Source organism: Anomaloglossus baeobatrachus, chromosome 3 (genome assembly GCF_048569485.1).
Source record: "Anomaloglossus baeobatrachus isolate aAnoBae1 chromosome 3, aAnoBae1.hap1, whole genome shotgun sequence".
NCBI classification, from domain to species: Eukaryota; Metazoa; Chordata; class Amphibia; order Anura; family Aromobatidae; genus Anomaloglossus; species Anomaloglossus baeobatrachus.
In genome coordinates this window covers 197508492-197534150 of record NC_134355.1, presented here as the reverse complement: position 1 = coordinate 197534150, position 25659 = coordinate 197508492, and the positions used below count along the sequence as shown (strand labels likewise).

The window sequence follows — 25659 nt, the reverse complement described above, 5'->3', positions numbered from 1 at the left end:
TTCTTAACTGTACGTAGAGACTCATGATCCCACATTCTACGATCCCCACACGACCTTCCAGGCTTCTTGGCGGGGCTAGATTTACCTACCATTTCCCTGCCTGATTAGCCAGCAATTCTGGACCGCCAAGTCCTCAGATCATCTTAATAGCCTTCCCCCCAGGGACAATGGGGCAATAAGCAGAAGAATCCCTTTACCTGGCTCACGGCGTACTACAACCTAATCTCCTGATGCGGTCGCAATGGTGCAAAACAATAGCTGTTTTCCCCTCCTGCACTGGAACTGTGCCTGTCTGGACGCCCTGGTGTCGCCATTTTTTTTTTTTGCCCACATGTTTTACCTGTATTTTACAGACTGGTGGAAATAATGCCTTTTCTACCATGATAGCTCGATTGTTGCTGTCTCGTGACTTGTTGTTTAAGCAGATTTCTCCCCACATAGGTTCGTAGCCTCTATCCTTCCCTTTGAGGTTGCGCAAGCTTCTGTTTTGCAGTTGTAACTTGTTAGTTTTCTCCTGCAGAGGCTATACCTCTGCTTTCTTAGTTTTCTAAAAATTGTCCTTTATTGCTCTAATCTTCTCCTCTTCTGTATTCCTCTCTAACATGGGTAATACGCATCATCGTATGTGACCACCCAACCGGGTACAGCTGTGACGCCCTGGACTATCAGGTCGTCACAGGGTATTGTGCAATCTGCCCTTCTGCACAGTATCCACATCCTCCTTGGTTACGGACCCCTAACCATTGTTGTTGCCAAGAACAGCTAATTAAAAATCCTAGGAACACTCTGCACCACACCCACCAGACACACCAGTGGCCGGCCTGAGTGGAATAGGGTCGCCCACTTGGGGGGTTGGTAAGGGGAGGTCCGGAGTGTCAGGAGACAGTGAGTTGTAGAGTGACTCTCGAGAGGAGAGGTCACGAAGTGGTGAAGTGTTGGAGGAGAGAACAGGAGCTGGGCTCCTTGAGACTACTAGGTGGCAGACGTTGGTCTGGACCTGGTAGGAGCTGGACCAGAGTGCAGAAGATCGTGACAAGGGGCACGGACTGTCGAGGAGGACAGGCGGCGGCCTTGTGCCATCACCGGGCAGGGGCCAGGGCACGTGGACCCTAGGTCAGGAAGAAGCTTCAGGCGTCTTGACAATTTACCCGATGAGGATGGAGCCTTCAAGATCCGTTCTCCACCCGCTCCAAAATCGGGGTACTAGCGCAACGAAGGGGATAGGAGTTTCCACTCACATGGTCCAGAAAATCCCAAATGTGAACCCTGAGAGCAAGCTCACCCAGTTAGCCACACTGGTGAGCGGGACCCGACTAGTTTCACACTATAGGGACCAACTAGAGGACAAGGTGCCAAGGAAAGGGTCACAGACTAACAGGCAACACCAATGGGCACGGGATCCAGGCGTGATCCCTCCAAGCGGCAGTGGTGTCCAGAACTTTGGTTTACCACGGTTGTTGGTGTCAGTGTTATTGGACTGAGTGAGTAAACAAACGACCCCCCGACCGTCCCAACGGCACCTTTCCGTCACCATCACCGAGTCCCGGAGCATTCCCCCTACCCGTGGAGGGGTTAAACATCTGGCTGCTCCCACCACGCACCACGGGTGGCGTCACGAACTGTCCATGCAATCCCCTGTAAATAACCCCCCTTTAATTCCGAGTGGCCGCGCGGCCCCGACCCCCGGGTCCGGAGACCCCACGAGCCACCGCGGATCCGGATCCGAGCAGCGGCGGCAGGCTGCTAACGCGGGGGCGGCACACCCTGGAAACTTTGGCGTCATGAACAGGATTCGAACAGGACCCACTTACCTGGGTGATGTGCGCCTTAGAACCGAAAACCGCAAGTCAAAAGTCTTTTTCCCGCCAATTCCGCCATTTTCCGCCATCTTTTCGTGCCAAAACGCCATCTTCCCCGTGAAAGCGCGCAAAGCAGAAGCCCCGCCCTTCGTCCTGAGTGTGAGGCTGGAACCGTAAGTTCCAAGAGGGCCACAGCGCGCGAAGGCGTGCGAAGCAAAAACCGAGGGGTCGTGCCGAAATGTAACAACAGCGGAAGAGAAGCAGGGATGCCAGGACTCTGCCATAATGTTCCTGGACAACGCAGAGGCAAGATGGAGGAGCGGGACTGGTCACCGGAACGTGCTGTTCCTGGGGCCGCAACTTGGATAGAGGAAGAGACAGAGCAGCTGTGCAGAAGAATGCAGACGCAGTTCCTGTTTATCTTAAACCACTGGAGGGAAGAGATGAGGAGCCTGGCGATGGCGGTGCGAGCCTGTGAGACGGAAATCCCACGCGAAGAGAGGGTAAGCGGTTACCCAGTCCCTACTGATTGCCCAAATCCGCCCACAGCGGCTGAGGGATCTGGACCACCCCGCCTCACGGAAAGCCCTTTATCGTCACCTATCCCGTCCTCAGCAGATGCTGAGTTGCCCACATCAACCCCGGCAGCGGAACCTTTGGTGTCTTTGAGTCAAGCTCCAGCTGCAGAGACCCCTGTTCAGATCCTCATCTTGGTCATGTCAGCGGTCATCCAGGCACCGGCCAGACCAGACCCGGCAACATCACCGGGCCCGTCCTCAGAGGCGGAGCACCCGGACCCTGCAACCCCGGCTGTGGAGCAGTCAGTTTTTCAACCTGCCAAGGCAGAAGCAGAACCTAAAATTCTCCTGGTTCCACTACCGCGTGCCATCCCGACGGCTATTGGGGCCGCAAGAGTTCAGTTAAAACTAGAGCCAGCTAGGGAGCTGAAGACGGACGCTGATGCCCTCTACTGAGAACGACACCAGTACCAGTTAAAAGCTGAGATCACTACACGAAACCGGCGACTGCGGGAGCTTGCCACCCGCAACAGAGCGAAAAAGGAGCAAGTGAGAAGTCCTGCTTCATGAGTAAGAGGGCCATGGTGCCGTGGTCTCGTGGATCGGTTTGACCCCAAGCAAGGGTGGGGTTTCATCCGAGAAGCAGGCCTCACAGCTGGGGTGTTTGTGTCCCGGTGGGACGTAGCACCACACCTCCCCTGGGGGCACCCCGAGCGCAACCTCCAACCTGAAGAGATGGTCACTTAAACCCGGCATTGTGGAGAGCGGGGCTGGTATGCCCTGGAGGTGATCAAGCATGCGATGCCTGAAGAAGAATTTGTACCGGTGTCAGTGGTGCGTAGCCGCAAGGAGGCGTGGCTACAGGACAGGGTAGTTTAAAAATGTTGAAAAATGCCAGTAGTTAAACGAAGCCATAGCACTATTAGGTATTGGTGTATTCGTTTGTTGTTTTACACAGTTTATTATTTTTCATATAGAACCGTTAGTAAAATAAGTGCTTAATTAACAAAGTTTAATGAACAGAGTGAAAATGACCAGATTTTCTAAAAATTGCTAAAGTGTGTACACCGGTACATGGACTTCGTTAAGTTTTTTACATATAGTAAACATGGACCACGGTCACAGGACTGGCATGACCAACACGAACTAGTGTATTGTATATAGTTGCACCTTCTGTGCCCACCAGAGTCATCTAATACAACGCAACGGGACCTTAACCTGGTCACGGACCCACCATAGATTTCCAGGGGTTCAGGTTGTTTGGGTGGCGGGTTAATGTGATCCGGGACATTTGGACTGGACTGTCGTGGGTAGAGGCTGCAACGGAGCAGGTTGAGTCTCCGCTACCACTAAAACCGGTAGCGTCCCACCGTTGATGAGATGAACTCTTAGAAATGTTGGTAACGTTTCAGTGACAAGCCTCCCCTGCGTGGGATAAACATGTAAATAAAATGTTAACCTTTTTCTTTCTTTTCTACAGTTAAAAAAAAAAAAAAAAACCTCTGATGTCCTGTAGCTCGGGGACGAGCTACGTTTTACCAAGGGGGAATGTGACGCCCTGGCCTATCAGGTCGTCACAGGGTATTGTGCAATCTGCCCTTCTGCACAGTATCCACATCCTCCTTGGTTACGGACCCCTAACCATTGGTGTTGCCAAGAACAGCTAATTTAAAATCCTAGGAACACTCTGCACCACACCCACCAGACACACCAGTGGACGGCCTGAGTGGAATAGGGTTGCCCACTTGGGGGGTTGGTAAGGGGAGGTCAGGAGTGTCAGCGGACAGTGAGTTGTAGAGTGACTCTCGAGAGGAGAGGTCACGGAGCGGTGAAGTGTTGGAGGAGAGAACAGGAGCTGGGCTTCTTGAGACTACTAGGTGGCAGACGTTGGTCTGGACCTGGTAGGAGCTGGACCCTGGTCTCAGGGGATCATGACAAGGGGCACGGACTGTCGAGGAGGACAGCTGGCTGCCTTGTGCCGTCACCAGGCAGGGGCCAGGGCATGACGAAGTTCGTGGACCCTAGGTCAGGAAGAAGCTTCAAGCATCTTGACAATTTACCTGATGAGGATGGAGCTTTCGAGATCTGTTCTCCACCCGCTCCAAAATTGGGGTACTAGCGCAACTAGGGGGATAGGACTTTCCACTCACACGGTCCAGAAAATCCCAAGCGTGAAGTCTGAGAGCAAGCTCACCCAGTTAGCCACACTGGTGAGCGGGACCCGACTAGTTTCATACTATAGGGACCAACTAGAGGACAAGGTGCCAAGGAAAGGGTCACAGACTAACAGGCAACAACAAAGGGGAAGGCGTCCAGGCATGTGTGACGCCCTGGCCAGCCAGGTAGTCACAGATAGGGCCCCGCATTACACCTGTCCCTCATAGGTAACATACAGCCAAACACATAAACCCTAGTCACCCCCCTCAGAGCTTGATGGATATACCAGGGGGTGGAACCAGGCGGTTGGAAGATGCCCACCTAGGAATCTCAGACAGCCTGAGGTGGGAAAGGAAAGAGAAGGAGAAAAGTCTAGAGTTCAAGTTGGAGAGGTGTGTGGGCTGGAGCTGTGTGCAGCTCCAGCAGAGGAGAGAAAACCAATTTGATTAGGTGCCAAAGTAGGAGCCCTGGTACCTCAGGCTAGGAGGCAGATGGAGGCCTCTGTCTGCAGGATCTGGGAAGACGGCTCGGTGGAACCGAGGTGGACCGGGACAGGGTAGTGGCCTGCCGGTACCGACCCGGGGAACCGACTCGGAAACCGGAGCTCAAAGGGGGGTACTCAGACCCTGAAGCTAGGTCCAGAAGCTAGTGGGGGCTAGCAAATTAGCTGATTGCGGCCAGGACTAGAGGTCCTGTCCCACCCAAAGTGCCAACTGAAGGCAACAGCCCAACAAGGGGGATAGAAAGCCACCGCCACGGCTCAGAGATCCCACGGGCCAGCATCTGCGGGCAAAGGACTCCTCAGGCAACCACAAGCCAGGAGCGGACTCCTGAAGTTGCAAGCGCAGGTAGTCCACCATCACAAACAGGTGCGGGAGAAAGACAGAGACCACCAGCTGGGTGGGGGACCAGACTGCAGCTGGCTGCGGGCACCGACCACCATCACCTTGGTTTACCAGAGACTCGTGTGTTTACTAATAGTGAGTACATCAGTGCTCTCCGGCTGCCCATCTCCCTGCACCGCCAAACACCCCCCAACGGGTTCCGGGGCCAAAATCCCTGCCCACGGAGGGGTTAACAACTTGCTACCAAACATGTCCCCCGGGTGCCCCGTAACTGCAGCGGTGGTGTCCACCTTCACCACATCCCGTGGGTGGCGACACGAACTTAACATGGCTCCGGCCGTACACCTATGTCCTCAAACCACAAACCCCCTTTTGATTGGAGTGACCGCAGGACCCCCGGGTCCGGAGACCCTTGAGCCACCCACTGAAGGTCCAGATCCGAGCGGCTCGGCTGACGAGCATGGGGCGGTACACATGCTCCCTCCAAGCTGCAGTGGTGTCCAGAACTTTGGTTTACCACGGTTGTCGGTGTCAGTGTTATTGGACTGAGTGAGTACACAAACGACCCCCCGACCATCCCAACGGCAACTTCCCGTCACCATCACCAAGTCCCGGGGCATTCCCCCTACCCGTGGAGGGGTTAAACATCTGGCTGCCCCCACCATCGCCACCGGGTACTCCCCATCGCAGCGGTGGTACTCCATCTTACTACGCACCACGGGTGGCGTCACGAACTGTCCATACAATCCCCTGTAAATAACCCCCCTTTAATTTCGAGTGACAGCGCGACCCGGACCCCCGGGTCCGGAGACCCCCTCGAGCCACCGCAGATCCGGATCCGAGCAGCTGCGGCAGGCTGCTGACGAGGGGGCGGCACACAGATGACGGAATTGAGTTTCGCCTCCTTCAATGCGAATGGTCTGAATACTCCTGAAAAACGTGTGCAGATTCTTCATCACTTCCACCGCCGCAAGGTACATATCATCTGCTTCCAGGAAACCCACTTGAAACACAATCATACTCCTATTCTTAAACACAAACATTACAATAGCTGGTATTTCACCAATAATCCTGTTGCTAGGTTCAAGGGCATAGCAATTGCTATCCACAAATCCCTTCTCCATTAACATATTCATTGCACGGTTGATAGGGATGCTAGATATATCATCCTGTCACTATTCATTGAAGGAAAAGTTTTTATGCTCCTTAACATTTATGCTCCAAATCAAGACCAAGCCAAACCTTGTGGATGGGACTTCCCCCTTGGTCCAAGGCACTGCAATTTTGTGCGGGGATTCCAACCTTACTTTGGACCCTATCTTAGATAACGTAAACAGAAAATCACACTTGTCCTATAAGTCCATCAAATACGTCAAAAAAGTTCTCCTCCGTCTCAAATTATGTGACTTGTGGAGGCTCCAACACTGCACTGATAGGGACTACAGTTTCTACTCTTCCCCATGACTCTTAGGTGTACTTTGCACACTACAACATCGCAAGCCGATTGTAGCGATGCCGAGCGCGATAATCCCCGCCCCCGTTGCACATGCGATATCTTGTGATAGCTGCTGTAGCGAACATCATCGCTACGGCAACTTCACACGCACTTACCTGCCCTGCGACGTCTGGCCGGCGAACCGCCTCCTTCCTAAGGGGGCGGGTCGTGCGACGTCACAGCGACGTCACACGGCAGGCGGCCAATAGAAGGCAGAGATGAGTGGGACGTAAACATCCCGCCCTACTCCTTCCTATCCCATTGCAGCCGGGACGCAGGTAAGGTGATGTTCCTCGCTCCTGCAGCTTCATATACAGCAATGTGTGCTGCCGCAGGAATGAGGAACAACATCGTACCTGTCGCTGCAGCGACATTATGGAAATGCCCGACACTACACCGATCATACAATTTCAACACTTTTGCGCTCGTTAATAGGAGTAAAAATGATTCACATTCTCCAATGTCGACAATGACGCCGGATGAGCGTCCCTTTTGATTTGACCCCACCGACATGGCAGCTGCGATGTCGTAGTGTGCAAAGTACCCCTTACAGTCGTTTAGACTACATTTTGGTACAACATTCCACCCTTCCCTGGCTGTCCTCCACTTCTATTGGCAACATTTTATGGTCCGACAATGCCTCGATCTTCTGCACACTCACAATTCCCTCCTCGCGCCAGAACATTGGATCCTGGTGCATCAACGAGTCCGATCCTAGTTGCTCGTGCAACATCCAATCTTCCATAATTCACTTCTTATCTGACCACTCTGCCGACCTAACTGCTCCAATTTTTAAATTGGAAGCCCTTAAATGCATCCTAAGGGGAATCTTTATTAAAAATGGTTCCAGAATTAAAAAGGAATTATCCCACAAATAAGCTCTGTCTACAGAAACCCTTAGAGACCTTCTCAAAGCCAGGTTAGAGGTGAAACAAATATTGGATAGTTCATATAAATGGCTTCTTCAAATTGGTCGCAGCCATTTTTATGAATTTGGGAATAAGCCTGGACGGATGCTTGCCAGAGCACTGCATGTGCAATGCTCCCAAACTTTTATCTCTTGTATAAAGATCCCAATGTTTCCATGGTCCATACTACTAATGAGATATCGGATAACTTTAGATCATACTAGTCCAAATTATATAATCTTCCTCCCCCGAGGGACTGCCCTACCCTTTGCCTCCCCCTTTGGGTCCCTGAAACCGGAGACAGTATCTGAATTTGATGCTCCCTTCGACCTCACGGAATTGATGGGAGTGATAAAGGCTTTGCCGGGTAAAAAGTGTCCTGGCCCTGGCGGCTTCAAAACGAAATTTTACAAATCATTCTCTGAATTACTCTCCCCTCTGATCCTGGAGGCCTTTAACTCCATATCGGATTCCTCTCCATTCCCCCTCCATTCTAGAGACACGAAAGTTGCAGTCATTCCCAAACCGGGGAAAGATCCTCATTCCTGTAAAAGCTATCACCCAATTTTCCTCCTCAATGTCGACCTAAAAGATTTTCACCAAGTTAATTTCAAACAGACTTAACCCTCTCCTTCCATGAATGACCAGGTGGGCTTCGTCCCAGGCAGAGAGGTGTGGGATAATACAGTCAAAACCATAGACATCATTAACCATGCAAAGGTCCATAATACTTCCCTTATGATCCTGTCCCTTGATGCCAAAAAGGTTTTTGACAGAATATCATGGCCCCCCCTTTTACAAATTCTGTCACACGTTGGCCTTGGGCCCTTTCTCTCATCCAAAATATTTTCACTCTACAAATCTCTATCTGCTAGACTAAAGATAAATGGCTCGATATCAGACTCTTTCTCTATCCACAATGATACCCTCCAAGGCTGCCCATTTTCTCCTCTCTGATTATGGAACATCTTTTTTTTGTCTGCTATCTGTGCCAATTCGGAGAGCCAGGGAATTAAATTGGCTGGTGGAGAATATAAATGCTCAGACTATGCGGCTGACCTTCTGATTTATATAACCAACCCACTCACGTCCCTCCCCCCTGATGACCCTGCTGGACAGTTTCGGTAAATAGTCTAATTTTAAGATAAATATGGATAAGTCTGAGGCGCTAAATGTTTCCCTCCCTTGTACACTAGCGAACAGCTTAATCACTCAACACACATTTAAGTAGTCCCCGGGTAATGTCATTACATACTTGGGTAACCGTTTGTGCTCAGACTCATCTAGACTATTCTCCCTGAACTTCCAACCTTTTCTTGCTAAGCTGGAGGCCAACTTTAAAGTGTGGGAGCAAGGTGGCTTTTCTTGGTACGGGCGAATCAGCATCCTTAAAATTACCATTCTCCCACGACTGTTGTTCCGATTACACACAATTACCACATACATACCTGCTTCCTTCTGTGTGGGGCTTCAGTGCCAATTTAGGTGCTTCGTTTGGTCGGTGAACCACCCGAGACTTAGGTGGGAGACACTTATACGGCCAAAGGAGGTGGGGGGTGTGGGCTTTCCTAACTGTTGTCGCTATTACATAGCCACGGCTCATGAATGTGTGTTGGACTGACTCCATAATTACTCGTCTAAATTATGGGTTCACATTGCTACAGATACCTGCCCTGTCCTGGTGGGGTTTTTCCCTTGGCTACGTCCGATCCCCAGCTTGAAAGTTTGCAATATCTCCTATACAGTGGCCCACACGTTGAAAACAATTAATAGTCCCTCATAGAGGAGAGCGTTGCTGGACCCGGCTGGCTCTATTTTCCCCATCACTGGTAATCCCAATGTCCGCCCAGGCTTTACCTCCTCGGTTTTTTTGGGTGGATCGACACTCCGATCGCTGCGTATGCATCAAGTTACCCCGGCTGGGGTGTTGCTACCCTTGAGTTCTATCATAGGAGAGCATGCCCCTTCCCTGTGCTTTGACTTCGAATATACCCAGCTTCAACACTTCTATTCCTCACTGCCCAACCGTAGAGCTCTAACGCACCCCCCTTCAACTTTTGAGACTGTGCCTGACACAGCCTATCATCTCTCAAGTGACTTTGATTATTTATAAGCTACTTTCCAATAATGATCTCAATGAATGAATCAAACTATGCAAAACATTTAGTAAAGCTCAATGGGACAGATTTTTCTCCCTATCGCATAAATCCATGATCGCCTCTAAATCCCAGGAGACCGTTTTTAAGATTATTTCTAGGTGATATAGGGTCCCCTACACTTTAAACAAATGGTGCCCCGGAGTCTTAAACAGATGTTGGCGCTTTGGGGCAGCTGTTAGGACAATGTCACACATATGGTGGTCCTGCCCAACTCTTAGCACCTTTTGGGAGGAGGTACTTAAGGTGGCCCTGGAGGTGACAGGTGTGTTGGTCCCCCCATCCCCGGAAGCAATCATGCTATACATGATGCCCATGCCCAAGTCAGTCTACAAAAAAAAATCTCCTCCTCCTCGCTCCTGAAGCATCTACTACAAGCTTCAAAGACGATGATCCCTCGGCATTGGAGGTCTCCTGATCCCCCATCACTGGAGGAGTGGTTTTCCGAGATTTCGTTTACCCACCGTATGGAATCTTTGATTGCCCATACTCAGCAAGATATAGATATCGTAGCCACGAAGTGGTTTCATTGGAGGCCTTTCTCTCCACTCCCTTATATCGTCACAATCTTAAATAAACTTGCTGTTTACCATGCTGTCTCTTTCCTTGTGTTCTATTTTCCTCTTTTCCTTCTCTTTCCGGCTTAACTGTCTTCTATGTGAGGGAGTCCATTGATGTTGGTCTCCTCTCTCTCAACTTCACTTATATTTGATTGTTCAATGACCTTGTCATTTTTGGGCATTTTATGCCTGGTTTTGTTTGTGTTTTCTTCTCAGTGTATCCATTCATGTATGGTTGAAAAAGTCAATAAAAACTTAAATGTTAAAAAAAAATCTAGACTGCAGTTTGACAAAAATTAAGTGAGTAAGCCAAAATGCTTCTGTGAAAGCATCTTGTGGACAGATAAGACCAAGATAGAGCTTTTTGGTAAAGCACATCAATCTATTTTTTACTGAAAATGGAATGAGGCCTATAAAGAAAATAACATAGTACCTACAAGCAAATATGGTGGAGGTGCAAAGATGTTCTGGGGTTGTTTTAAGTGCCTTGACTGTGGGAAATTTTTGTAATTATACCTGGCTCACTGTGGTATAAATAGAAGGTGCACGGAAAAAAAATAGTTCCTCAAAAATAGTAATAGCTCCGGCACACTAAAAATGAAAATACAGGAACAAATCGTTTTTGATATTTCAAAATATTTATTAGTGCATGCAAAAAAAGGTTCTAGACCAATCCCACGTTTCGACCATATATTCGGTCTTTCTCAAGGAAAGGTTATCTAGGGGGAACAGTGATAATTGACTGGTTGTCGTCAATTGGGTAATAGAGTGGGTCAATAGAATTGTAGAACCTTATGCACTGTGGAGGCGACTAATGAATATGATGATTCACTTTCGTGGCAAGAATAGTTCTATTAGTGTTGTAATAATACGTGTAGATCTTGGATGCTATATGATCCTAGTGAACTCCGCTCTACGTTGCTGGAGAGGAGTCAAAGAAAGAAGTGCATATCCATATGCCATGCAGATATATGTGATTCTAGATCCACTTTAGAGCTATGGGGTCACAGTAACCACCACTCTATGTAGGTGAGGAAGAATATATACTCTTGTATGTCATACAGATACAAATGATACCTGATCCACTTATGAACTATCTGTCACAGCACTGGATTACTGGATCCATAAAATAACTGCTCGAAGGAGTATTGCATGCCCCGAGGCTGCTTTCTATGTCGGATAGGTGTGACTAGACCTGGTAATTGGATGCCAGTCAAATAGAGGTTATGGGTAACAGGATAGATTACTCTTACAAGCTCCACTGAGAACCCTAGTTCTAGCAGTTATTTTATGGATCCAGTAATCCAGTGCTGTGACAGATAGTTCATAAGTGGATCAGGTATCATTTGTATCTGTATGACATACAAGAGTATATATTCTTCCTCACCTACATAGAGTGGTGGTTACTGTGACCCCATAGCTCTAAAGTGGATCTAGAATCACATATATCTGCATGGCATATGGATATGCACTTCTTTCTTTGACTCCTCTCCAGCAACGTAGAGCGGAGTTCACTAGGATCATATAGCATCCAAGATCTACACGTATTATTACAACACTAATAGAACTATTCTTGCCACGAAAGTGAATCATCATATTCATTAGTCGCCTCCACAGTGCATAAGGTTCTACAATTCTATTGACCCACTCTATTACCCAATTGACGACAACCAGTCAATTATCACTGTTCCCCCTAGATAACCTTTCCTTGAGAAAGACCGAATATATGGTCGAAACGTGGGATTGGTCTAGAACCTTTTTTTGCATGCACTAATAAATATTTTGAAATATCAAAAACGATTTGTTCCTGTATTTTCATTTTTAGTGTGCCGGAGCTATTACTATTTTTGACTGTGGGAAAGGCATCATGAAATCTGAAGATTACCAAAGGATTTTTGCTTGCAATGTGGTGCCCAGTGTCACAAAGCTGGGTTTGTGTCCTAGTACATGGGTCTTCAAGCAGGACAATGACCTCAAACATACTTCAAAAAACACCCAGAAATTGATGGAACCAAAGCGCTGGAGAGTTCTCAAGTGGCCAGCAATGAGCCGATTATAAATCCCATTGGAGACATTGTAAAATTGCTGTTGGGAGAAGGCACTCTTCAAATAGGAGAGACAATGAGCAGTTTGCAAAAGAAAAGTGGTCTAAAATTTCCAATTGAGATGAGTAAGAAGCTTGTTGAAGGTTATAGGAAGCGATTGATTACAGTTATTTATTCCAAAGGGTGTGCTAAAGGGTATCTGTCAGCAGGGTTTTGATACTTCATCTGAAAACAGCATGTTGTAGGCAAAGAGATTATGAAACTAACCATGTTTAACTTAGATTACTTGGTGCAGCCATTCTGACATTGTCAAATAATTGAGTTTAGCTGAGCTAGGAGCTGTCCCGCCTCTCAATAGAAATTGTGCATTGACTGTGAGTGTCAATTACAGCAAGGGACATGCGGAATATGGCAATTGACTTCCTAATCCTCTAATGCTAATCACAGGATAATGAACCCTTTAGTTTATGTAAACAATAGCTCACACACTGATAAGAAAAACACTGTTGTTTTTTTTCTTTTTTTTAACCCTTGCAGCATGCTGTCTTCAGCTTACATTGCAAAATTCTGCTGAGAGACTGCCTTTAAGTTGAGGGTGCCAACAATTTTGTCCAGCCCATTTTTTGGAGATTTGTGTGAGATTATGTCCAATTTGGCTTTTTTTTTTCCTCTTTCTTTGTGTTGTTCCAATACACACAAAATAAATAAATATGTGTATAACAAAACACATGTTATTGCAATAACCAGCAATCTTAAATCCCATTGAACACTTGTGGAGAGATCTTAAAATTGATTTTTGGGAGAAGGCATACTTCAAATATGAGAGACCTGGAACAGTTTTCAAAAGAAGTGCTTTCCAAAATTCTAGTTGAGAGGCAGAAGAAGCTTGTTGATTGTTATAGGAAGCAATTGATTGCAGTTACAATTGAAAGCAAAGGTTTACATAGACTATCTAAAAAGACACATCTGCATGTTTTTCTCACTATTTCACATAAAATCAGAATAAACCTTTTCCGTTTGGGTCAATAAGGGTTGCCAAAATTATTTATATTTCCCAAATGCCAGAATAGTGAGAGAGAGAGAGAGAGAGAGAGAGAGAGAATATGTTTTAAGGCATTTTTATTACTTTCTGCAGAGTGAAAAATTTACATACACTAAGAGTGTAATGCCTTTAAACACTATAGGACAGCCCATATGATGGTGTGACATCATTGGAACCTTCTGATAGGTTTATTGGCAACATTTGAGTTAATTAGAGACACACCTGTGGATGTATTTTAATGCACACCTGAAACACAATGCTTCTTTGTGTAGCATCATGGGAAAGTCAAAATAAATGAGCCAAGACCTCAGGAAGAGAATTGTGGACTTGCACAAATCTGGTTTATTCTTGGATGTAATTTCCACATACCTGAAGGTGCTTCATTCATCTGTACAACCAATTACACGCAAGTACAAACAATATAGGAATGTCCAGCCATCATGCCGCTCAGGAAGGAGACGGGCCCTGTGCACCAGAGATGAACGTGCTTTGGTCAGACATGTGCATATCAACCCAAACACAAAAGCAAAATACCTTGTGAAGATGCTGGCGGAAGTTGGTAAATTGTGTCATTATCCACAGTGAAACGAGTACTGTATCAACATGGGCTGAAAGGCTACTCTGCTGGAAGAAGCCATTACTCCGAAATAAACATAAAAAAGCAAGATTAATGTTTGCAACTGCACACAGGAACAAAGACCTTAATTTTTGGAGACATATCCTGTGGTCTGACAAAACTAAAATTGAGCTGTTTAGCCATAACAACCATCATTATGTTTGGAGAGAAAAGGGAGAAGATTGGAAGCCTAAGAACACCGTCCTAACTCTGAAACATGATTTTGGCAACATCATGTTATGGGGTTGTTTTGCTGCAGGAAGGACTAGTGCACTTCACAAAATAGATATCATCATGAAGAAAGAAGATTTTGTGGCAATACTGAAGCAACATCTCAAGACATCAGCCACAAACTTAAAGCGTGGGCGGAAATGGGTCTTCCAAATGGACAAGCATACTGCCAATCTGGTTAAAAAGTGTCTTAAGGGTAACAAAGTCAATGTTTTGGAGTGGCCATCACAAAGCCCTGATCTCAATCCTATTGAAAATTTATGGGCAAAGCTGAAAAGGCAGGTACGAGTAAGGTGACCTACAAACATGGCTCAGTTACACCAGTTCTGTTAGGAAGAATGGGCCCAAATTCCTACGAACTATTGTGAGAAGCTTGTTGAAGGAGATCCAAAATGTTTGACCCAAGTCATACAATTTAATGGCAATAGTACCAAATACTAATGAAATGTATGTAAACTTTTGACTTTGCAGAAAGTAATAAAACTGCCTTAAAACATCATCCTTCATTATCCTGGAATTTGGCAAATATAAATAATTTTGGTTCCTAATTGACCTAAAAGTGGAAAGGTTTATTCTGATTTCATGTCAGATAGTGAGAAAAACATGCAGATGTGTGTTTTTAGGTAGTGTATGTAAACTTCTGACTTCAACTATATGTTGTTGTTGATGATACTAGTGCATCTCAATAAATTAGAATATCCTCAAAAAGTTAATTTATTTCAGTAATTCAACACAAAAAGAGAAATGCATATGTTATATAGAGTCATTTCAAACAGAGTGATCTATTTCAAGTGTTTATTTCTGTTAATGTTGATGATTATGGCTTACAGCCAATAAAAACCCAAAAAGTCATTATCTTGGAAAATTATAATAATTACCACAAAACACCTGCAAAGGCTTCCTAAGAATTTAAAATGGTCCCTTATTCTGGTCCAGTATGCTACACAATCATGGGTAAGACTGCTGACTTGACAGATGTACAGAAAGCAGTCATTAACACACTCCACAAGGAGGGTAAGCCACAAAAGGTCATTGCTAAAGAAGCTGGTTGTTCACAGAGTGCTGTAACCAAGCATATTAATGGAAAGTTGCACAAGCAACCGGGATAAGCCTTGATAGGATTGTTAAAAAAAAGTAATTCAAAAATTTGGGGGAGATTCACAAGGAGTGGACTGCTGCTGAAGTCAGTGCTTCAAGAGCCACGACACAAAGACTTATCCAGGACATGGGCTACAATCGTCGCATTCCTTGTGTCAAGCCACTCATGACCAATAGACAATGCCAGAAGCATCTTACTTGGGCCAAGGAAAAAAAGAACTGGACTGTTGTTCAGTGGTTCAGTGGTCCAAGGTGTTGTTTTCAGATGAAAGTAAATTTTTCATTTCATTTGAAATCCAAGTCCCAGAGTCTGGAGAAAGAGTGGAGAGGCACACAATAAAAGCTGCTTGAGGTCTAGTGTGAGGTTTCCACAATCAGTGATGCTTTGGGGAGCCATGTCATCTGCTGGTGTAGGTCCACTGTGTTTTATCAAGACCAAAGTTGACGCAGCCGTCTACCAGGAAATTTTAGAGCACTTCATGCTTCCCTCTGCCAACAAGCTTTTTGGAGATAGAAATTTCATTTTCCAGCAGGATTTGGCACCTGTTCATACTTTCAAAAGTACCAATGCCTGGTTTAATAACCACAGTATCACTGTGCTTGATTGACCAGCAAACTCGCCTGACCTAAACCACATAGAGAATCTTTGGGTATTGTCAAAAGGAAGGTGAGAGACACCAGACCCAACAATGCAGACAAGCTGAAAGCTGCTATCAAAGCAACCTGGGGTTCCATAACACCTCAGCAGTGCCACAGGCTGATCGCCTCCATGCCACGCCACAGAAAGGAGCCCCGACCAAGTATTGAGTCCATTTACTGTACATACTTATCAGTAGGTCAACATTTCTGAGCTTAAAATCATTTTTTCAGTTGGTCTTATATAATATTTTAATTTTCTTAGATAATGACTTTTGGGTTTTCATTGGCTGTAAGCCATAATCATCAACATTAACAGAAATAAACACTTGAAATAGATCCCTCTGTTTGTAATGACTCTATATAATATATGCGTTTCCCTTTTTGTATTGAATTACTGAAATAAATTAACTTTTTGAGGATATTCTAATTTATTGGGATGCACTTGTATGTATGGGGGTAGGTTGATCTACTAGTGATCGTTCTGTACCCATCATTCTTTGTCAGCCTGTGTAAAGAGGTCGGTAAACAAGTGCAGAACTATTTGAAAATTATCAATCACGCTCATTTAGCGACTTGAACTCAGCTCATTTAAATGCAACCTAAAAGTTTGTGTGAGGTGGTGCAATATGTTAGAATTTGGAGCCCCACTATAAACTTTTGTCCAGGGCCCTACCTTTGTTTCAAAACAGTTCTGACTCTAATTAAAGACTGGAGTAAGATATCTGGAGAGGTGCACTGAGCAGGGTTGCAAACTTACTGTAATTACTTATTTTTTCTGGACAGCTTTCAGACAAGCACAGACACACCATATTTTTTTTTTATGGACACATTGGAAAACCAATTATTGGCTACATTTACTGTGAACTTTGAAATGATATTTACAGACAACATAATCTGTACAAGTTTCTACACCTTCAAAAAAATCAAGGAAGCTTTAAATTTTATTCTACGGACAGGGCAAATAAGTGCACTATTTTACAGACTTTCCTGGAATATCTGGATGCTTTTCAACCAAGGGACTGAGCCTCAAGCCCAGTGCTGGACTGGCTACCGGAGGAACCTACAGTAATACCAGGCCTGGCTGCGGTTACCTGCATTGAACTCTGGAGCTCTCACCTGAGCTCCGGAATGCAGCCTGGACTGAACTGAGGTTTTGCAGGACTGAACCGCAAGTGCCGACTGATTCCCCAGGGATTGTGGTTCAGTTCATGTACAGCTGCGGATAGGCCGGGCTGAACTCCAGAGCTCAGCTGAGAGCTTTGGCGTTCAGCCCAGCCTGTCTGCAGCTGTCATCTGTTACACTAGTGTTGAATCTTTTCTTCCACTTTCTGCTATTTTACATTTATTGGGTTATTCCCTTTCTTCTCTTTTTACTCCCTTCTTCCCTTTTTTTTAACCACTTCCATCCTCAACTAAACCATTTGAATTTCTACTGTAAAGCCAGTAAACAAAAAGGCAGTTCTTCATGTTTGTTCTCTTTAATGTAAAGGGTCAACAAGTGTGGAAAAAAGATCACAAGAGAAGAACTCCAAATACTGACCTTATGATTTAAATGCCCTTTCAGCACATAACGCTTAGTCAACAGTATCACAACTCAGAACAGACATCCTGAGACTCTGGAAAGCAACTAAATCTACATTTATTAGAGAGTGCGTTGTAGAGAAAGATTGTATTTTTTTGAATGGAGACATCTAAGCAGTAGTGGTCACAGACAGAATAGGGTCCTTGTGCAAGAACAGTATCAGTCTTTCGCAGTCCAATAGTTCATCATAATGCATTCCTTGTTGCGCTGGATCTTGAAGTCTGCCCCCTTACCTCTTGGGCCCCTGTGTGTCTCTATAGGTGGCACCAATTATATATCTGCCCCTGCATCTATGTCAGGAGACCAAGGCAGTTTGTGTTATTTAGCTGATGTTGGATTCCTTGAAAGTCGGCCCCCTCTTCTCTAGATGAATAGCTAAGTAAACACTTTTAGACAGAAAACTATTACATGCTTTCCCCTTGAGCACCTCACCCCATAATCCTTTCCTATATCCTATCGCCTCTATACTCACTTTCTAAATTATTTTTTTACTTCTCTGGACCTTCTTATCAAATTTCTACAATTCTCTCTTTTTTCCACTTTTTCTTTTCTTTTAATTATTCTTCTTATATCACTTTCAATATTTGTTTTACTTCTAGTCAAATAAAAAAATTAAAGATTATTCAACACATTCAATGACATTTTGCAAGTAAAGACTATGGTGAACAACTGACCAAATATGCTACATGAAATGGTACAAATCAATCAATGCTAAGCATGCTTTTCAATTAATACAGCCTACAGTGTCTAAATAAAACCAGCATCACGCATATATAATACTAGATAAGACAGATACAAGTGGAAATAGGGGAGGATCTCAAGTATCAAAGAATCAAAGGTTTCTTAAAGTCATCAAAGAAGGAGGGTCTCATTGCCAAACTGAAGCACACAAAAGGTTTAAGGTAATCCAAAGTGGACTCTATGAGAGAAAATAAATCACTCTAGGTAAAACCCATGGGAAGGATCCCAGAGGACAGCCAAGCATAGACCTGAGTTAACAAGTGAAAGTCCATCCAAAAGATCACTGGGCAATACAATTGGAATAATTCATAATCTTAATTCAGTTAATCCATTTATGTTCCTCAGTACATTGTAGTCATGCTGATGGAGTTCAGGCTTTCATAACCTAAGAATAATCAGTCTGGTGGCTAAGATAAGGTAACAGAGCATATTTCACTTAGCTAGTTTAATATATCTAGGTAATATTAATAGAAGGACCATTTCAGTGATCCAAGGAGAGCTAAACTTATAAAGGTGGGGAAGTAAAAGTCTCACATCATCCCACAGGGGGCAATCCTTTCCTCAGTAAGGTCAGTGAAGCAATGGTGCCGCTACATTGATATATCGAGCGTTGCATTATGCTATCACTTTATCAGATGGAAATAAAACTTAAATACAACCAGATCTGCCACATTGATTGTCTAATGTAATATTACTTCCAAATTTGTCAAGTACTTTTGAAATGTAATTTCTTATTATTTCATTATATTTGAAGCACTCATGGGTTAAAACATTAACTTAACCCTTTGCGGTACTGAGAAAAAAATGCTACAAAACTTCACCATATCGTACAGAAGGAAAACACGCTAAAAATAATATTCAGATACCCTCCCATGATATGATACAGACAAGCTCCAAATTAAAGAAATACCATAATTAGTGATGAGTTAGCACTACCATGCTCGGGTGCGCGGTACTCGTAATCAGCAGTTTGATGATCGGACAGGCTCGACTCGTGTACCAAGTATAATGGAAGTCATTGGGGAACTCGAGCATTTTTCAGCAATATCTTCTGGAAAAATTTTGAGTTCCCCAAAGACTTCCATTATACTCGGTACACAATTTGAGCCTGTCTGAGTATCAATCTGCTGATTATGTGTACAGAGCACCCGAGCATAATAGTGCTCACTCATCACTAATTATAAGCAGTTCAAAGCCCTCTGCAATAACAAAAGGAGCCTGTCCTTGTAATGTGAGGAGCTGCAAAATCTGTACTCATGTAAAGATCAGGAACAAGATACAGATCCCCAACACGCAGCAAGACTATGAGATTTCTGGGATAGTTACATGTTCTTTCAATGTGGTGTTCTTAATTATATCCCACTCAGGGTCTCTATATTGGAGAAACAGGACAGAAATTGAAAGTAAGGGTAAGGTCTCATGGCCGCACACTTACAAACAAAGGACCCATATACAGGTAACTAAACATTTTGTTCTCCACGACACAACATAAACCATATGAAGGTGGTTATTTTAAAGACATCTTCAAATCATAAAGCGATTGAACAGTCTGGGAATACAAATTTATGTTATATGCACTCCACACAGAACTAAATCTGTCACAAGAAGTATTAATGTCGTACTACAATATCTGAGGAATCTGCTCTAGAGACAATGGGGACATCAGGTCACTGATCTTACATAAATTTTGGGACAATACATCTTTCACACCATTTATTTAAACTAATTAAGGATTTACTCTCCAGGCTCAGATATGATAGATAGATAGATAGATAGATAGATAGATAGATAGATAGAGAGATCCAAAAGATTATTATTTTGTCTTATTGAGAACAGTCAAACTTTTTCCAACAGACTAACATTGTGCTAAAACTTATTTTTCTTTTGACTTAAAGGGAACCTGTCAGGTCCAATATGCACCCAGGACCACAAGCAGTTCTTGATGCATACTGCTAATCCCTCCCTAACTGTACCTGTATATAGTAGCATAGATAAAGAGATCTTTAGAAAAAGTATTTCTAAAGATCTTTTATCGTATGCTAATGAGCGAGGGGACTAGTCTCCTGGGCGTTAGTTCCCTGGCTAGTCGACTCCATTAGCATGTTAGTACGCCCCTGTGGGTGTGGCAGTGGATAGGCGAGTGAAATCATCCTGTGACGCTGCGTATTCATTAGCATGTTAGCACACCCACAGGAGCATACTAACATGCTATTTGGGCCGACTTGCAAGGGAAGCAACGCCCTTGGGACTAGTCCCTGGCCTCATTAGCATACGATAAAAGATTTTTAGAAATACTTTTTCTAAAGATCTCTTTATCTATGCTAGTGTATACAGGGATGGTTAGGGAGGGATTAGCAATATGCACCCAGAACTGCTCATGGTCCTGGGTGCATATTGCACCTGATAGGTTCCCTTTAACCCCGTTGGCACAGCAACATTTTTATTTATGATTTTTTCAATACGGCCTTATGAGAACCTGTTTTGTGTGGAATTATCTGTGTTTCTAATGACATGATTTTGCGTTACATACAATGTATTAAACAGCATTTATTCATTCTTTTCTTGGGAGGTGGGAAAAGCTGAAAAAAGAAACCGAAATCTTGTCAATGGTTTTTTTTTTGTTTGTTGGGGGTATTTTACAGCGTTCTTGATTTGATTTAAGTTACATGTTAACTCTATTGTGTTAGGTAAATTATAAGAAAAAAGGGACAAAAAAAATTAAAATCTTTTTTTTTCTTATATTTATAAGTCTCAATAGGGGGCTTAAATATGCTGCACATATAAACACTGAAAAACTTTTAAATTACACTATATTATCACAAAATAATATGGTATGTGTGCTTAGCTCATCTCGTACGCACTTCCAAAATGGACTGATATGTCAACAAAGATTGGAATCAGAAAAGCCCAAACTGACTTCCCAAGAAACATGCAGGATAGGCAACCAAACTGCAGAAGGGGTATGATAAAAACAATAATGCTTTATTTAATGCACATAAAGTTGAAAATATCCAAATGATTAAAAACAGGGCATCCTGGACAAAGTATGCAGTGACTAAGAACTGTTCAGACACAGTGGTTCAAAACGAGTGAGTATTGTTATTTTTTTTTTGGGGGGGGGGGGTTTGCCCAGGATGTATTGTTTGAATTTGTTTAACTTTATATACATAGAATAGAGCATTATTATTTTTCTCCTACTCCTGGCGTTTCGGACTATACAATCTTATTTCTTGGTACTAAGTTTATTGTAATGTATTATGCCTGTCAGTGACATAACATAGGATTCTGCATTGTCAGTATGGGTAAACACCACAGCTAACCTTCTGCATGCAAAAATTCCCACAGAAGTTAAAGTTTCCTATGTCCATGTAGCTACTGTAAAGCGTATTTTTGAAGCACAATTTACATATTAAAGTAGTAGTATAGGTAAAATGGCGGCGTATAATTATATACCTGGAAAAAAATGATTATTGCAAAGAGGATAGTTAAGCATCTTGTTTTAAATGGGTGATAGGTGATACATACACTTTTACAGAATGTACTTGCAAGCACTACAATGAATAAAATCAGTATATCCACAATGCAGCTCTGTACACTGCACACAGTTCTAGTAAAAGGCATTTTGTGGGTGTATGAGTGTCATCGTATTGAAATATGTAGTCACAGGCTACATTTAGCTTTCAGTGGGTTGCACAGTAGATAAATTATTGTATGCAAAGTTCTATAATAATAATGTTTATGATATAGTATAGGCATTTTCTTGGATGATGCCACGATTTCTATACACTAAAAATGTTTTTTAGAACATTTTTACATCAATATATATAGGATAATTACAATGGCATGTTACATGCTCGCCTGTAATTGGGTGCTACTTCCTCTTTCTTAATATAACTAAAGGCAGCTGGTTGAAAGAATTGACAGAAAAGGCTTAAAGGGGTTGGCTAACGATAACAATGTATCACCTATCCTCAATGTAGGTTTTAATTTTCTAATTTATTAGCACCTATACTTTGCATAAGAAATATACAGTTGAAATCAGATGTTTCCATACACTATTTAAAAAGACACATGTGAATGTTTTTCTCACTACCTGACATGAAATCAGAATAAAGCTTTCCCATTTTAGGTCAATTAGGAACCAAAATTATTTATATTTGCCAAATGCAAGAATCATGGGAGAGAGAATATTTTAAGGCATTTTTATTACTTTCTGCAAAGTTAAAACTTTATATACACTAAGTGTACTATGCCTTTATACAATATGGGACAACCCATATAATGATGTCATGTCTTTGGAGGCTTCTGATATGTTTACTAGTAACATCTGAGTTAATTAGAGAAACACCTGTGGATGTATTTTAATGCACACGTGAAACACACTGCTTCTTTGTGTAGCATCATGGGAAAGTCAAAAGAAATCAGCCAAGATCTCAGGAAGAGAATTGTGGACTTGCACAAGTCTGGTTCATCCTTGGGTGCAATTTCCAGATACCTGAAGGTGCCTCGTTCATCTGTACAAACAATACTACGCAAGCACATACAAGATGGGAATGTCCAGCCATCATACCGCTCAGGAAGGAGATGGGTTCTGTGTACTAGAGATGAACATGCTTTGGTCAGACATGTGCATATCTACCCAACAGCTAAAGCAAGAGACCTTGTGAAGATGCTGGAGGAAGCTGGTAAGATTGTGTCATTATCCACAGTAAAACAAGTACTGTATCAATATGGGCTGAAAGGCCACTTTGCCAGGAAGAAGCCATTACTCCAAAAGAAACAAAAAAAAAAAGGATTATTGTTTGCAAATGTACTCAGGAACACAGACCTTAATTTCTGGAGACATCTCCTGTGGTCTGATAAAACTTAAATTGAACTGTTGGCCATAATAACCATCCTTACTAGAACTGGGTGGACTCGCAGAAAACCGGTCCCTGCTAATTTTTTTATAACTTATGGGGATCAAACAAATGGAAAACCCTCCAATCTTAAAGAGTACCTTCCACTAGTTCAGAGCTGTACTTTTTATTTAAGGAAAGGCCAGCCCCAGATTGATGATTTTCTAACTATCATCTACTAAAGAAATTGTATTAAGTACGTTATCCCCTATACATAATGAAGGTGATTGACCATTGGCTCTCTGTGAAGCTGACCGTTGGGATACCCACCAATCCCCAGAACCACAATTCTTAAGAGCCCCATGTGAATAGTGCAGTAGTAAATTATGTGCACCATGGCTCCATTCATTCTAAATGGTAGTGGCTGAAGACCACCTGAATGCTGCACTTGGCTATCTTGGTACAACTACTTTATCTTTGAACAAATTTGGTATAATCTCATTAACAAAAAAAAGCTTAGAAGGTGCCCTAATGACCCCCTGTTTACTAAAAATCAGATCTGAACTTCCAGGTTGTGAGATACTGGCATGCATAGCGGGAACACACAAATCTGTGGCTCCTCTAACAGTTCAAGAGCGAGATCTTGTGAAACCTTGTTCTTTGCAGTAACTTATTGATGCTGTGTTCATTACTAGGCTGTAACTGAATGGGAACATTATTAGAGTGCTTACCATTGGGTAATAGCTTAATAAAGTATGTGGCAGTGTTAGGTTAGTACAAAGAACAAGGTCTCGCGAGATCTCGCTCTTTCACTGTGAGAGAGGCCACAGAGTTATGGGTTTCCATTCTGTAGAATCCCATAACCCAGAAGATCAGGGCCAAATTTTGCTAAGGAGGGGGCATTAGGGTTATTTCTAAGCACTTGTATTATTAGGTCATACTTAGAAAAATGTCCAATTTGGAGCTGCCCACTCTGTTATTAAATAAAAGTGTCACAGACTGGTGATCAGTGCTCTTTGAGAACTGGGCTCTGGAGTCCCCTGTTTAGGAAGACTCATGAACCTCTTTGTTTTATTCATTGGCTATGTGACTGATGGATATAGTAGAGTATAAGTTATTGTGTGGAACAACCTCCATACCAGTCATAATCTGCTCAACACTCGTGCCTGCATAGTAGAGAACAGGAGCTGTGCCGGCACAACAGACTCCGTGGATAACATATAAGACGTCAGCCATATTAATCAAGGCAGAACAGTCGGTAATTGAGGGAATAGAAAGGGCACCAGGCACAAAATAGGGACACCATTGGCCTACTAGCATATGGCAAGGTAAAACCTATTAAAAAGTATTTTCTTTGATATGCGAGGGAGCTGGGCACTTATGAACAGGTTGTGGACTGCTAGTAAAGATGGCTTAAAGGTAGTGGATTCGTTTTTATAAGGAAAATCTGGTGACATGTCCCCTTTAAATTAGTTGGAGTACAGTAATTTTGTTGGAATACAGTAAATGTACGTATACCTCATATTTTACACTATAAAAGTAGCCATTTATGTTTTCTAGCCTTTAGACCCATGTTTTGGTTAGCAGCATTTCTATTGGACAAATTTGCTTTTAACTGAACAAACAAACGTTAAGATAACATATGGGAATGAATCTGTAGTTTGACATTGTAGCAGAATGGAAATTTCCAATTTTTCAACAAAATAATAAATGTTCCTCCTCTTCAGCAAATGTGTGTGCAGCAGACAACGGCCAATTTAAAATGATTTAGAGAAAGAAGACAAATAACAAAACCTGTAATTTAACTATCATGTTAACGCTTAAAAGAGCATAAGTCACAAAACAAAGAATAAATTACATACCCAGAAGTGGTGCGCAGCAGCAAGGATCAAGTTGTACAATCCACTGCACACATCTCAGTGACAGGAAGCCTTTTCACAAGCTGGTTACATTCTGAAGATTGCTTAAGAGGAAAGCAGCATGTGCATGCTATGTAGATTTATCCAATACGTCACTTTCTAGAAATCATTGTCACAGTTTCTGAACCTATATGTTGCCTAATATGAGAGAGTAATTGACACAAATAGTGATGGGCGAGCACTAAAATGCTCAAGTGCTCGTTACGCGTGTCAAGCAATTTGTAATTCTCGAGTGCTCATCTTGAGTAACAAGCATAATGAAGTCAGTGGGAAACTCGAGCATTTTCACGTCAGACCCCTGGGGAGGTCTGGGGTACCTGAAATTCACTGAAATCGAAATGGAATGGGAATAGCACGTGGAAGATCCCTGGACACATCTCTGACATCAAGGTCACAGGCGATGAAAACTTCGTATCTATGCAAAAATGTTATCATTAAAAACGCCAAGACACAGAAAATAAGACCTCCCA

At 43.4% G+C, this 25659-nt stretch overlaps 1 protein-coding gene across 1 annotated transcript in view; it reads right to left on the bottom strand.

Annotated features, from left to right (window-relative positions):
* The window catches only part of IPCEF1 (interaction protein for cytohesin exchange factors 1), a 419927-nt gene extending 394712 nt beyond the window's left edge, over positions 1–25215 (bottom strand). The window contains exon 1 of the mRNA XM_075339684.1: positions 25133–25215. The gene's annotated coding sequence lies outside the window, so the exon portion shown is untranslated. The remainder of the gene's footprint in view (positions 1–25132) is intronic.
* Between the last annotated feature and the right edge of the window lie 444 nt (positions 25216–25659).